Raw genomic sequence first — 12,665 nt, 5'->3', positions numbered from 1 at the left:
AACTCATGTTAAATACAAATTAAACTATTTTAGATGTATGCACACAAATATACATCTCTTTTATGAGATTTTAATTTCTCCCCCATTTTCTATTAAATATGTTGTATACCTATATATCATAAACATGAAAATGTTTAGACACGAAAATTATAATTATTTTTTAAAATAGCCTGAGTTATAATAACTAACCCTATTCCTGCTGCCTTTGTGAAAGTAAGCTTACATGTACTTTAAGTCTCTGTTTTTTAGTAAAATTTATTGAAATACAACTTAAATTCAGTAAAATTCACCCATTTCAGTTCACACTTTTGTGAGTCTTGAAAAAATGCATAGTCGTGTAACCACCATATTATTGAGATATAGAATATTTCTACCTCCCCTCAAAAAATCTCTTAATTCTCTTTGTCATCAATCCCTGTCCTTCACTCTCAGCTCCTGGCAACTACTGATCTGTCTTTTGCCCTTTCTGAAATATTATCTAAATGAAATCACATATTATATAGTCCTTTACATCCAGTGTCTTTGACTCAGCACAATGCAATTATGATTTATCCATGTCATTACACATATCTATAGTTCTTTTCCTTTCATATTACTAAGTAGTATTCCATTGACAAGATGCATTTTAATATTTACCCATTTATCCAATGAAGGGCATTTGGGCTATTTCCTACTTATAAGTCTTTCTTAACATGGCGAAGAAAGCATGAGATGGCATAGTTTGATGGCATGGCTGAAAGCTTAGCTTTTTGAACTAGACAGACTTAAGTTCAAATTCCAGGCCTAATATTAACTTGTACCTTTAGACAAATTACTTAGATTTTCTCAAGTCATAATATTGCTATTAAGATTAAATTAGTATGTGTTGTAGTATCAATAAATGGCTGCAGTTATCACTGTTATCACTATTTCTCGAACCCTGCTCTATCTCATCTTCAAACTTATCCCAATATAACATTGTCAATCACCTCCAAGCTTCTACTATATCCCTTTTCTCTCTTTCCCATCTTCAAGATTCAAGTTCATCTTATTCCATTTGTACTTCCCTAACTTGTATCTCACACTTACCTAACTTGTATTTCACACTTACATTTACCCTTTCTAAATTCCTGTAGTATGCATTATCCAATCTTGTACCCACTATCCTTGTGAAGTTTTTACTTATAGTTAAATAAAATTTAAATCCAGTTCCTCAGTTACAGTAGCAACATTTCAAGTGATCATTGCAAAAGGTGGCTAGTGGCCACCATATTGGGCAATGAGGATATAGAATATTTCAATCACCACAAAAATTTCTATTGGAAAATATAGCACTTTAAATTATATATATAGTTCTATTTAGAACTTAGTTAAACGATACAGTCTTATCTGTATCATGCAAAATGAATATCCCATGCAAAATGAATAGCATATACTAGCTGAGCTTCTATTCTGTTCAAGACACTGCTAGTGACAACTTAAGTCATGATACAACATCTTCTAGAGGATCTTGAGCCATATGGACAATAAATGTAAAAGGAAATTACAAGAAATGATTACCAAAAGTCTGGCTTATTAAAAAAAATGGGTCATTAGATATTATGAAAAGAGTTATTCCAAGTAGACAGAAAAGAGGAAAGAGCCATGATGTGTATGTGTTTTATTCCTTCCAGATCATCAAACACAATGTTATTGAGACAGGTAGGAACCAAATGATCAGGAACAGGAATCAAAGTAATCATGTTACAGAGGGTGATAATATGGCAATCATGTGATAAGTATCCAAAAAGAAAAGATACTCAACACAGAGCAACTAAATACAGATTGGCAAGGGTAAATATAGAGCAAATCCAGAGGTGGAGGTGAAGGAGCAAAATCAAGTCAAGCTGAAAGAAATGAATAAAGGAATAGGGACCAGGTATCAAAGAGAAACAGATAAACACTGGTGCAAGGAAAAAGGCAATGTCCAAAGGTTAGGAAAATGAGCCAGAAATTACTCATCACCAGAGAGATTGAAGGACAAGAGAGCATGTGCCCATACAGGAGGCCAGATTGGGGAATGCAGCCAGCTTGGGAACACTGTTCCAGCTACCTTTTATCCTTAATATTTCCACATGGTTCAGTTTATCTTTCTGTCTCAAATGCTCAAATGACATATGGAAGTCATATAAATCTTTTGGATAGCCTGTGTTTATTGGCTAGGACAAGATAGCCAAAGTCTTTATATTAATATTTTTAAATCATATAAAAATCTGGAAAACTTATATTTTAGTGTAATGTAAAAAGTAATACCCTTACATTTACTGACTTTTTGCAAGGTACTTGCTGTCCTAATGGTGTTCCTCCATCTCTTCATCACCTTGCTTGGGCTTCTTTTCAGTTTGAGTGACTGCTCAAGAAGCTAGTTATGGAGACATGGTTTCAATTGCTTGTTCTTGAGATCCACCCCATGTGCTCTGCCAAAAGATCTAGAGTCACAAAACAATGTTCTTCCCAGATTTGTCTGAAGCTAATAGGAATATCAAAGAAAAAGAAAATATTTTAACGTCCAAATGTTGAATGAGAAATGAAATGTGTTTTTATAGGAAGAGGCAAAATAATGGCAAAAACAAAACTTGACAGCAATAGCACAGTGTCACTCTGAATGTTCCTTAAAGAGATAATACTATATACCTTGTCTCATGAACCAATCCAGATTCCACAACTGTTGTTCTGGTATAAAGCTAGAACTCTTGAACTGAAACTAAAATTCTCATAGAATCTCACAGCCGTTCAAGGATTGTGACATACGACTGCCATAGTTTGGATCTTAAATGTCTACCAAAGGCCCACATGTTAAAGGTTTGGTCTTCAGGTTGGCACAATTGAGAGGTGGTAGAACGTTTAAGAGGTAAGACTAAGTGGAAGGAAGTTAGGACCCTGTCCTTGAAGGAGATATTGGGATGCTAGTCTCTTCCTCCCTTTGTTTCCCAGCCTCTATGACACGAACAGCTTTGTTTCATTCCAAGTTTCCCGCCATGATGTGCTACGTTGCCACAGGCTTAAAAGCAATGGGCCAACCAACCATGAACTGAAACCTTCAAAAATGTGATCCAAAATCAACTTTCCTCCTTTAAGCTAATTATCTCAGGTCTTTTTGTCACAGTAATGGAAAGCTGACTAACCCAGTTCATAATGGAAAGGAAGTTTATTAAGAATCCCCCATTTCTTTTTCTGTTACAGGTCTTACCAGGAGAAGCCATCTACCATCACAGAAGCTAAGGCTCTGATCATTCCAACTGCATCTTCTCAAGATGTTTCTGGAAAACCACTGGAAAGTGATTTCAAAGACAAACCACTTTAAATGTTGTCAAAAGATTAAGTCATAAAATTATTATTGGTATGCACTTGCTTTAGAAGACCCTGGTTTTCTAATTTTCTATTTAAACAAGAATGTTAGGAGTTCCTTCTGAGAGGGAGTATAATTCCAGAGTGTCCTGGGAAGCAAGAATCATTAATATCACCCCAGAGACTGATGGCTATAATGGCAGGAGGAAAGTATCCAGGGTAAATGCTTTTCCATAGGTGGAACTCACAGCACTGTAAAGAGAGAACAGAACTTGGATCAAGATACATATTCCAGTCCTAACACTATCATTATCTAGCTGGATGACCTTAGTTTAATCCCTTAATTTTCTCCTGTCATCGGTTTCTTCATCTGTAAAATGGGATAACCCATTCTTTAACCACTTTGGTGGGGGGTGTTGTCACAATCAAACTAAATAATGGCTGGGAAAATGCTTTGTAATCTGCAGATCTCTTTGCACATGGGAACTATTATCCCTAAAACAATGGTTCTTGGAGTTCACTTAGCCTAGAGTTTTCCAAATGCACTTCTAAAAGAACATTTTTGGAGCTACTCGAATGAAGACGTAGACAAAATATGAGTATCTGTTTTCTGATTCTTTTTTTCTGATCCAAGGAACTTGCTTCCTTTCACAGATTTAGCTCTTTATGTCATTAACTAAATTTAAATCATGCCTAAAGACTTACTTGTTTGGCAGCACAGTTTCATATCCTGTTTGGTTTAATTTTTAAAATTCTTTTGTAAAGCACTCCAAGATGTTTGCATGAAGATCACTCAACAAACGGAAGCCTCTCTTGAATACACACACAAGGACACACCCACATCAATGGGAAGAAACATAATACAGACTCTTGTTAACTTGGTAAAACAAGTCCACAGAAAACAGTTGCTAAAATTACATTCATCACCAGGATGTATGGCCATTTCATAGCTGAGAGATTCTCAACCTCCTCAACCAATTTGAAAGGCTAATATGATCTTGTAAAATGCAAGTCCAGCAGTTCATACAGAAAGAACATTTAAGTATATGGTTCAAACTAGACACAGTACTTTCCATGAAGCAGGCATCCTGGCAAGAGAAAATTCCCTAGCGTTTCAACATTTATCGAGAGACTAACCATCAGATCCTGAACTCTGTTACATAAACACAATACCCTTATTGTTAGCAGCTGTTCATTGGTTAGCATTGCACAACCGACCAGGTGCATGGCAGGATGGAGTTTTGTCTTTATCCAAAGATTCAGGGTAGATGGGCTCGGGACTTATTCTATGATGGAAATACATTTGTTTCAAGTCATTAGGATTACTTTGCCAACTTATGCATATGTGGTAGAAATTAAAGAATGCTGCTGATACCAAAGAGCCATTGCTTTCATTTGAAAACATTCTTTTCTATTTCTATTTTGTGTATTTAAAAATTGATTTTAAACTTGGTTGGTGGGATGTGAAGGTCATTGATCTAGTATCAGTCAAGATCATCAGATAATTCCTGGGACGATAAATTTGAATTATCAATGGCAAAAACATTTAATTTTTAATGAACACTTTAAGACAAATGAATAATGTTAAAAATATGTTCATTAGAAAAATGAAGGAAATACTATTCATACAGGGCAGAGTTTCTAGAGTTAGTTAAAAAAAAGGAAAAAAGAAAAAACCTATCACTTATATTGCAAAAAAAAAAAATTTCTTTCACTTGAAGATTAAGTTTCCTGTTGTTTTATTTCGCCAGACTAGTCATGAGGAGAAGGAACGTTTACTTCCATGCCCAACAGTCTCCTGTTTTTAGTTTCATCAACCAATTTTTACAAACATGGAGGTGATTTGAGATCCTTGAGATTCTCTCTGCTTACTTTCCTGGAGGACTTTTCTCTCCCCAGCATAAATGGCAGGCTGAGAAGAATCTTCCTTAAGTGGGTCTGTCCTATTTGTGCTATATCTCGCAGAAATTATTCAAATATTCTAGACTGTGGGTCTATTCCTACTTCTTGTTTCCTGTGCAAATATAGGTTTTTTTATATGATATATGTCAGCAAAAAGATTACACACACACACATACACACACACACACATAATTTGAGAGACAGGGTGTTAATATGTGTGATAAAAGTCACATTCTTAAAACAAAAGTAAAGTGGTCCTTTTTTCAAACTTCCTACACAATGACCATGTTTTAGGAAAAAATTAATTACCATGAATTTCCCCAAAAATACAATAAAAACTTGAACAATTTACTGTCCCTCTTCTTCATGGGGTGTTAGAAATAAAACAAGGTATGTCAAGTTTATAGATTTTCTGAACCCAAGGGTAAAGCACTCTTTGGCTGCCAAACTCCTTCTAGACCCAAAGGTCACTTAGCTGCCCTACCTCCCACCTAAACTATGCCCTCATGTCAGTCTCTCAGAATATCATTTTCATTCATGTACTACCATACCTGAAACTATAGAGTTTTTAATGGTCTACCTATTCAAGATAATTGTAACTTTTACTTTATTATATACCCAGTACCTATCAGTACCTGAAACATAAGAGACAAACAATAAGTTTGTATTGAAACAATGATTAAATAAACAGTAAAACAGACAATAGGGTTTTCATTTGAAGTTTTGTTTTGTTTTGTTTTGTTTTGTTTTGTTTTGTTTTTAGTACTGAGGATTGAACTCAGGGGCACTCAACCAACTGAGCCACATCTCCAGCCCTTTTGTGTTTTATTTAGAAATAGGGTCTCAATGAATTGCTTAGGGCTGCTCTAAGTTCCTGAGGTTAGCTTTGAACTTGTGATCCTCCTGTCTCAACCTCCTGAGCCACTGGGATTACAGGCATGCAACACCACAACCCCGGCCTTGAAGTTGTTTAATGAAGTAAAATACAGGATCATAAGACACCTAAACTGTATCTAGCTGGTGCAAGAACATTTTCAAGTAAATCTACAGTTATAAATTAAGAAAAGTCTTGGACTTTCCTCCTAATCCACTGCATTTGAATTCCACTGCACTGAATTTGAATTAGTGAGTTCACAAGGGGACTGATTTCTTCAGCTTGAAGCAAAGCACAAGGCTGGACTAGATAAAACTACCTGCATGTTCTGGGATTCTGGTTTGGCCTCTAAACAGTATCACTTGGCTTGGGGCCCACATGAGTCAAAAGATAATATAATAGGTAGATGTTATGCCCAGATTAACTATGTTTTCTAGCATTTTTGTTCATTTTTTTTTTGCCAATAACACAAATATTTTAAATGCTAATATTAATAGGATATATTTTAAACATATTTCATAAGTAGAATGGTCACTACTTTTAAGCAAACTGTTTTATCATTTCATTTAGATAGATTGATAAATATGCAGAAAGATAAACATATATAGCATATGCATCATACATTAAATATTATATATGTATACTATATGTAGGAAAACATCTTGTTAACACTCATTTTTTAAATCATTTAATTATTTCTTTTTATAACTCTATTGCAAAAATAAAGCTCTAGATTAAGCATTTCTAGTTGTTTGAAATTGAAGACATAATAAATCTAAATGATCTAGTTGGGGTTTCTTTCCTTTCAATGCCTACATTGACTATGCAGATTGGCCCATGTGACTAGATGAACCACTTTACAATTTTTCTTTTAATACTACAAGAAACTTGACCAGATAGATGAATTATCTCAGAAGAAAAGACAGCATAAAGAAATGATGACTCTACCTAATCCCTAAACGGTCTTGCTCCAGTCCAGCAAGGACCCCTAAGATCAGTGGAAAATGCTGTGCGTTAGCTCAAGTCTCTGAGATTTTCACATCTCGTCCGCTTGCCTATAATACTTTAGTCCTGATCTCTCTGAGTTCTCCCATCATTTAAATTTGTGTTGTCAAGATTTGTTACCATCTCCTGACTAAGCCCTCTAGAATGTAGACACTCCATGTGTTCCAGCACCCCCACACCATTTATGTCCATAAAATGGATGAGTATACACTTGTTTATGTCTTGTCTCTGTGCATGTTCTTGGCCCTTTCATGTATCTGTCTGGCTGAACAGGGGACTGCAGAGTATTTCCTGTAGCTCAACCACAACAGGAAGACTCCGCTAGGTCCTTAGGCCACCAGGGAGGATCTCACCATAGACCTAGTATGTGGGAGCGGAAGCTGCACAGTCTCATGGTTTCTCAACAGCACCAAACTGCAAAGCAAAGGCAAAGCCACAAATCCATGGCTCAGGATGTCATAAGGCAGGAATGAAATGTTCCTTCAGTTGTTTTAAGTCACTAAGTTCATTTAACCATGCAAAGATGCTGCTTGTACCACAATGAAATGATAAGATGCTAGCGGCAGTCTAAGTGGTGAAATGTGTCCCCTTTATTTGCTTAACAATTTACTTATCTGAGGTTTAGTAGAGTTATGTAAAATGTTATTTTTAGAGTTTATTTTAAATTAATGCTTTATAAATACACATAAAGTATAAATACACATAAAGGTGAAATTCACTGTGGTATATTAATATATGTGCATAGGATAGTGTGGTCAATTTCATTTCACCACTCCTCCCATTTTCTTTGCCTCTTTCTTCCCCCTCAACCCCCTTCCTTTACCCCACCAAACTCACTTCTATTTTCATGGGACTTCTCCTTTTTTTTTTGGTCTAGCTTCCGCATATGAGAGAAAACATTTGACCCTTGACTTTCTGAGTCTGGCTTATTTAACTTAGCGTGATGTTCTCCAAATCCGTCCATTCACTGGCAAATACCAGCTATCCCACTCTTCAGTATTTATCTAAAAGAACTAAAAGCAGCATACCACATTGATAACAGTCACATCAGGGTTTAGAGCAGTGCAATTCACAATAACAAAGTTATGGAACTAGCCTAAATGCCCATCAATAGATGAATGAATAAAGAAAATGTGATCACACACACACACACACACACACACACACACACACACACACACACACACGAGTTTTACTCAGCCATAAAGAAGAATGAAATTAAAACACTATTTTTTTGAAAAAAGGAGATAATCCACCAGACTTTGAGCTTTATGAAGGCAAAGAGGTCTATATATTTTTTCTGCTATAGGCACTATTATTGTTTATTATTGTGTTGTCCACAGGGCCTATCACAGTGCTTAGCATATTGAAGGCATGAATTAATATTAACTGAGTGCTTACACATTCTACATCATGTTCTAAGAACTGAAGATACAAAACTCTTGCTTTCATAAAGTTCATATTCTATTAGTAGGGGGAATACAGAAAATTTAAACACAGAATTAAATAAAGAAAATATGGAGTGCACCTCCGGGAGTGGCACGGGTGGTGGCGGGCGGATGCCCAGGGGCCGCTGAGCAGAATCACATCACCAATGCTGGACAGTAAGACCCACAAGGACTGAAACTTTTGAGTGTGTTCCAGTGGCTACCAAATAGTAGAAGAAGATGAGCCTGAAGTCTGAGCACCGAGGAATCCACGTGGACCAGTCAGAGCTTCTGTGCAAGAAGGGATGCGGCTACTAAGGCAGCCCTGACTGGCAGGGCTTCTGCTCCAAGTGCTGGCGGGAGGAGTACCACAGAGCCTGGCAGAAGCAGATCCAGGAGGACTGGGAGCTGGCTGAACGACTTCAGTGGGAGTAGGAAGAAGCCTTTGCCAGCGGTCAGAGCAGCCAGGGGGCCCTGTCCCTCACATTTTCCAAATTTAAAGAAAAGAAAACCAATGAGAAGACTTGCAAGGTTACCACAGTGAAGACATTCTTCAATGCTTCTTCCAGAGTTAGATCAAAAGAGGCAGAAATTCAGGAAGCAAAAGCTCCCAGTCCTTCCGTAAACTAGCAAACCCAACATTGAAACAGACAGAGTGTCTAAGGAGTTCATAGAGTTTCTCAAGACCTTCCACAAGACCAGACAAGAGCTCTATAAACAGACCAAAATTTTTTGGAAGGAATGCATTACAAAAGGGATTTGAGCATCGAGGAGCAGTCAGAGTGTACTCAGGATTTTTACCAGAATGTGGCAGAAAGAATGCAGACTCGTGGAAAAGTGCCTCCAGAAAGAGTTGAGAAGATAATGGATCAGCTTGAGAAGTACACCATGACGCGCCTCTACAAGTACGTGTTCTGTCCAGAAACCACAGATGATGAGAAGAAGGACCTCACCATTCAGAAGAGGATCAGAGCCTTGCACTGGGTTACACCTCAGATGCTTTGTGTCCCTGTCAATGAAGAAATTCCAGAAGTGTCTGACATGGTGGAGAAAGGGATCACAGATATCATTGAGATGGACTTGAAGCATGTGCCTCGAGATAAGTTGGCCTGCATCACCCAGAGCAGCAAGCACATTTTCAACACCATCAAGATCACCAAGAACGAGACCGCGACTACGGACGACTTCCTGCCCACGCTCATCCACATCGTGCTGAAGGGCAACCTCCAACGCCTGCAGTCCAACATCCAGTACATCACCCGCTTCTACAACCCCAGCCAGCTGATGACGGGGGAGGATGGCTACTACTTCACCAACCTGTGCTGTGCTGTGGCTTTCGCTGAGAAATTAGATGCCCAGTCGTTGAATCTAAGCCAGGAGGATTTTGATTGCTACATCTGGCCAGACCTCTCCCAGAAAGCAAGAACCTGAGAGTTGGTCTCCTGATGCTTGCTTAGGTGTGAAGCAGATGTATAAGAACTTGGATCTCCTGTCTCAGTTGAATGAAAGACAGGAAAGAATCATGAATGAATTCAAGAAACTTGAAAAAGATTTAATTGATTGGACAGATGGAATTGCAAAAGAAGTTCAAGACATTGTGGAGAAATACCCACTTGAAATTAAGCCCCAGCATCAACCATTAGCAGCTGTAGACTCTGAAAATGTTGAAAATGACAAGCTTCCTCCACCCTTGCAACCTCAGGTGTATGCAGGATGATGGACCTTACGTGGTAGCACTATTGAAGCCTGCATCGTAGGTAGTCTTACTGCAGCCTGCCAGTGGATCTGGATGTACCTTGACTGCTTATAAATGGCAGAGCGTTTTTAGGTACAGTTTGTGGGGGTTGTTTTGTTTTCTTTTTCCTGGTAGGTGAAGCTTAGTTAATAATAAAGAACTATTTATTTGCAAAAGAAAGAAAGAAAGAAAGAAAGAAAGAAAGGAAGGAAGGAAGGAAGGAAGGAAGGAAGGAAGGAAGGAAGGAAGGAAGGAAGGAAGGAAGGAAAGAAAGAAAGAAAGAAAGAAAGAAAGAAAGAAAGAAAGAAAGAAAGAAAGAAAGAAAGAAAGAAAGAAAATATCAGAAAGTGATAAGTGCCCTTGGAAAGTGTGTGGTTGGAAGCTAAATTAAATTGGATAGATATAATGGGTCTTTTTCACCAAATGGCTAGAGACAGCCATGAGAGACTCATGTTCTTGGTTGCCTGACAGAATCCAGGGGAAGAGTAAAGGATGATCAATGGTTAGGCCACACCCTCTCAGGATGATTTCCCTGGGCATGCAAAGTGGGGCATTGGTATTGATTAAATGTTTCCCAGTTGATTCTAATGGACAAGGGTCCAGCAATGGTGTTTATGAAAACTTCTCAGTATATCCAACATATGACAAGTGTTTTAGGATGACCCATTTGCCTGGGCTTCCAGTGATTTGAGACTTTCAGTGTGCAAATTTGAACTGTCTCTTACAATTCAGAATAGTTGGTTATCCCAGTTAAACAAGTGGTTCTGAAAAGGTTGAAACTCTGGGGTGGGGCCCAGCAATCTGTGTTTTTAACAGCCCTTCCACATGATTCTAATGTATGCTAAAGTTGGAGAGCCACTCTGCTACAGCTACAGAGGAATCTGTCTTCAGTGTAGATTAGGCTAGAGAAGGAATGAATTAATGAATGAATGAACAATCATCTTTCTGTAATGTCTCTATAGTAGGATTAATATTAAAATCTTTTGACTCTAAATGTGTAAGCCAGTAGAAAGGCTCACCCTATAAAACAAATTTTCTCAAACAATAAAACAAATGTTTATAGTTTTTAAACAATCAGAAACAATAATAATCAGCATAAGACTTAAACTGTTGTGAAACTCCTTTGAATAGAGTACCTTGTTAATATAATGCAAAAGGAAAACTACCCACGGTTAAAAAATAAAAAAAGGGAATGTGTGCTTGCTTTATCTCTGAAATAATGAACAACTTTATTCTCTCTGAAGTTCTCTGCCTTGCCATTAAAGCTGCATTAGTACCAGAAATGGGGCAGCTTAACACATCTCTTTTCCTTCCATTCCCAACTCTACCTCAACCTAAGTATTTTTCTTGGGTCAACTGGAACCTGGGGTATTGACATGCCGTAGATACATGATCAGGATGCTACCCTGGACACCAACCCAAGACAATTTCAGTAATCTGTTCTGAAAATCCAAACCTTCTGATATTCTCGGAATCTGATAAAGTGGATTACTGACAGTTGTACTGACCAGGTAGGAGGTATGTTCTCCTACTGAAGCTGAGAGACAGTACTGAAACCAGGGAACTGAGGGTCTTTTTGGTGTCTTCACATGAATGAACTCACCACTGGCTTGTTGTATGAGGAGAGAAGCCACTCTACCATTTCCATTATCACAACCACTAGTGGTAACTGTCAACTTTGCGTTGCTGTGACCAAAATACCTAACAACAATGACTTAGGGAAATAAAAGTTTATTTTGTCTCATGGTTGAAGAGGTTAAGTCCATGCTCTTCCTAGTCCATTGCTCTGCATCAAAGTTAAGGCAGAATAAAATGGCAGAAGGTTGGAGGAGGAAAACCACTCACCTCACAGAAGCCAGTAAACAAAGAGGAAGGAGACTTAGGGAAGAAACATCCTTCTAGGGCACCTGGACCCCAGTGACCCACTTCCTCCAACGATGTCCACATCCTGCCTACAGTTATCTCCCAGTGAGTCTACTTAAACTAGGATGCAGTGATTAGGTTATAGCTCACATAATCTAATTGTTTCATCTCTGAATATTCCTGCATTAACACAGGAGTTTTCGGGGGACACCTCATATCCAAACCATAACAGTACCCTAACCAGAAGACTGAAGAAATTAAAACAACAAAATCCTTAATTTAAACAAATTGGTAAATGAACTGAAGAACAGATTGCCTATTTGAGAGTTAAATTTGTCAACTAGAAAATTAGAGCAAAAATATGCAGAGATAGAAGTCATGACAAAAAGAAAATCATCAGATAAATCTAGGAGTCTCAATATCTTCAGAGTGTGAAGAAAAAAAACTAATAGAGGAAAAATAATTATCAAGCATATAATAGAAAATTCCTCCATATTTAAATATATATGTACAATTCCTGATTTATAAATTTAGAAGATAGTAAAATAATATC

At 37.6% G+C, this 12,665-nt stretch overlaps 1 protein-coding gene and 1 pseudogene across 2 annotated transcripts in view; one reads left to right on the top strand and one right to left on the bottom strand.

Annotated features, from left to right (window-relative positions):
• The window catches only part of SUGCT (succinyl-CoA:glutarate-CoA transferase), a 755,391-nt gene that overhangs the window by 264,411 nt on the left and 478,315 nt on the right, over positions 1-12,665 (bottom strand).
• LOC306668419 (rab5 GDP/GTP exchange factor-like) lies at positions 1,351-12,531 on the top strand (annotated as a pseudogene). Its single transcript has one exon. The product of its transcript is annotated as a rab5 GDP/GTP exchange factor-like (transcript).

The sequence above is a fragment of the Sciurus vulgaris genome (assembly GCF_902686455.1).
Source record: "Sciurus vulgaris genome assembly, chromosome: 8".
Lineage (NCBI taxonomy): Eukaryota > Metazoa > Chordata > Mammalia > Rodentia > Sciuridae > Sciurus > Sciurus vulgaris.
Note: the sequence above shows the minus strand (reverse complement) of the source record. Positions and strands in the feature narration are given on the sequence as shown.